The sequence below is a fragment of the Diabrotica undecimpunctata genome, chromosome 10, assembly GCF_040954645.1.
Source record: "Diabrotica undecimpunctata isolate CICGRU chromosome 10, icDiaUnde3, whole genome shotgun sequence".
Classification (NCBI taxonomy): Eukaryota; Metazoa; Arthropoda; class Insecta; order Coleoptera; family Chrysomelidae; genus Diabrotica; species Diabrotica undecimpunctata.
The window spans coordinates 27,833,339-27,836,931 of NC_092812.1; positions in this window are offsets into that span (position 1 = coordinate 27,833,339).

Here is a 3,593-nt window from a genome sequence, read left to right on the forward strand (position 1 = left end):
GTACGTATATATACCTACTGAACTAAACACAAAATCAAAATAAATAATAACAAAGTCAACTTTATTTGTTTATTTATATCGAATGAGCTAGCTGGCCATCGAATATGAGTGTAATGAGGGCACACAATATTGCACAACATTTAAAATGACATTTTTGTAATATTTACACATAAAATTATCTTGGTATTTTTTATAATAATGATAACATTGTATATTTTAACAATGATAACATGATTTAACAAAGAAAAATATGTTATTTTGGAAGATGCTAAATTGATTTCCTCCGAAACAGTTCTTATTGCAAATTGCATAGCAGGCTGAGGCTAGTTTCTTACTTAACAAATCGATATGAAAAAACCATTTAAGGTTTCATGACTAATAATTAATAAAAATAAAGATTTAGACTTACGTCGTTGACCTAGAAGTAGTAAGAAGCTGCTCAACATACTTTTTGGACTCTCTGTGTTCGCCTCCTTGTACGCGTTTCTTTTGGTTGGTTAAAAGGGTAGCCGATGTTGATTTAGGCAAATAAAGACTAGGTACTGCCTCAGGTTTGAGTTTTAGACCCTTTTTAGAAACGTAATTTAAAAGTTCCTGTTGTAGATTTCTTTGGTAATCTTCAGTTTTAAAATGTGTATAACAAATTCTTGCAGTATTACAATTAAAATTATCCTATCTACAACAAGATATAATCCACAGTTTTCTGGTCACGCTATCTTTAGGAAATGTATGAAACTTAAAGATTTTATCTTCATTGTCACTATTGCAACAAGCAATTGCACAGCGTACTTTGAAAAAGGTACAAAACCAGATATACAATGGCAAATACAAACTTTCAGTTTTACAAAAAAATACTATACAGTATAAATAAATAGTAACTAAACACCATTTGTATAAAGACACATATATAAGCATATATCTAAATTATTTTTCTATTATAAAATAGATGACTCAGTCAGTATTGAGATACTTTAAAATATATTTATTATCTTATACCTTACAATTTGCAATAGTCACCATTAATAACCGATAATATTGTTGAACTTTTGTTTTTGTACAAGCTTTCTGTCTTGCCGGTGTAAAGTCGTCTGAAGTCGATATTTATTGTGTTTTGCGTTTGAACTAATTTGTGTCTTATTTTCATATTATTATATTGTTTGATAAGTAAATTTTGCATATAATAATCGGTAGGTTATAGTAATGTGTATATTTTTTATTTTACTAAATTTCATTATAACTCATCTAAAATACCATATTGAATTGTAAAACAGATTTTTCTCTATTGTACTATATTTTGTTTTTATTTCAGTAAAACTGCTTGGAAGTGAGTGACAGTGAATCAGAATAAGCAAATCTACTACTATTTACCTATTCACAGTATTTCCTCTGCAGAAAATTTTTAAATTTCAAGGGATTTGCATACAAAAAGAGTACTTATATTATTAGTATATGTATGAAAACAAAAATAAATATTTCGCCTGAATCTCTAGGAGAAGTAAAGGTTTTACGCTACTGAAAATATATTTTTTATTCAATTATAACCAAAACATTTAAAAAAAAATTAGATCACTTTTTAACCATAATTTCAAAATTAATGTGTACGTTAAGCTGTAATAATGGGTTCGAGGTGGTTCAGGCGATCTTATCTACGTCACACTCCTGGACCAGCTGTCAAATGTCATGCGCAATATCATACCTTGTGTATTCATTGTACCATGATGTCATACCACATACCATACAAACACAGCATAGACAAAAATAGTCGTGAAAGCGCAATTGAAGGAGTGGGGAGAATGTTTTGTGCCTTCCAGACGTTCATAATTCGGTGGCGCTGTAGTCACACTAAGTGGTGATGTGACAAGTCAAGAGAAGTAGGACGTTGACGTATGTACTGTTGCCATAGTTCAAAACATACATTTTGCGTATTTACCCAAGAAAGATTCATTATACTAAGTAAATCTTTCCAAAAACGAAGATTGTAGCAAGTTTAACAAAAATCACTACTTAAGTTTACATTTACTTATTTCTACAAAATTTTTGATTATTCACCGAAAATAAAATTTGTGGCAACATTGTAATCCACGCCTCCGCAAATAATGGCGTTGTAAAAATAGATTGTATGCCAAATTTTAAAAGTAGGAGATAAAATAGTGTACATCAATCATTTTTTGTCTATACAAATATGTACTAATTTTGTAAAATGGAAAAAGGTACAATACAAAAAAAGTATGGTTTTTCCAACCCAGAGAAATAGTTCAAAAAGGATATTTTCTGGAAATGTGTGGAAGTTAGTTGAAGGGCAAGATTGCAGAAAGTTTTCTGTGTTATCTGCACATTGTCGTTTAATGAACATTTTAATAGGTATGGAAGATACTGTGTCTATACTTTTCCAATGAAAATTATACAAATAAAAAGTGCCAGAATATTTGTGTTTTATTTTTTAACTTGTTGTTTTCGGAGCTTTGGTGTTTCATTGTATTGGAAAACAGATATAGTCATAAAATAATAAATAAAAACTTATCCTGTGCCAAAAAATATACTGTCTCTGCCTGATAATTATTATGTTATCCATTTAAACATAAAAATGCGTAAGTGTATACTACATTTGCGGACAGGGAGAATATATGTTTTGGTTTAGAATAAGTTTTTATTTTACGACTATATTTTCCATTAAAAATTCATATTTTTTTAATTTGCCACCTAAAATTCGGAACATACTTTTTAAATCAGCTCTTCAAAGTATGTTTTGAATTTACCGTTAAATCTTTTAGTTGACCTTCCAGACACGTTTGGCGCTAGAAACCTTCTCTCCAACCTTTTTACAGTACTTACCTTACGTGTATGCTGTGATAAACAATACAAATAAACATAATAAATATATATCTGGTGAACACCTATGAATCTCCTTATGGTAGCCCGACAAAATATTCTGATGTATATGTAATGAGAATATGCAATCGATTGTAGTTTATTAGTAGATGATTGCAATAGGTCCAGTCTTTTTGTATGCCAATTAATAGTAGATATGTAATACACAAATCAAATTGAGAAGAGTCCATTTTGATGGCTAGAGCTTCCAAATTATTTACAATGGGAAGTATACTTATTTGAGAAGTGTGACATCACTATCACAGCTAAAATTTGTTCAAAGGATGTTATACACACATCAAAAATGTCTAAGGAACTATTCCACTTTTTTCATTAAAAACTTGAATGCTTTTTTGTTAATACATATCATTCAATTTGAAAACTGATTAAAAATCAAGATATGCCATTTAAATTCATCTGTCAATTGCACTGTTTTATTAAGGCAAAAGTGACAGCACCTCAATTTCATAGGATTAATTGATTTTTAAAAAACATTTTTCTGTCTACACATTGATCATCCGTGGTATTACTCTCGTGTTAGCTGGTGTATCAGTTCTTAAGATACCTCCAGACTTTTTCCATGGTCTTCTTATTACAAACGAGGCTGTGTACAACAGTTCTGAATATTTTACGCAGAGATTTCTCGATTAGAAGTTTTCATTATTTTCTTTTTATTGGAATTGTTGCTCTCTAGTTTTGGGAGGGTAGTGCAAATAAAACCAGCA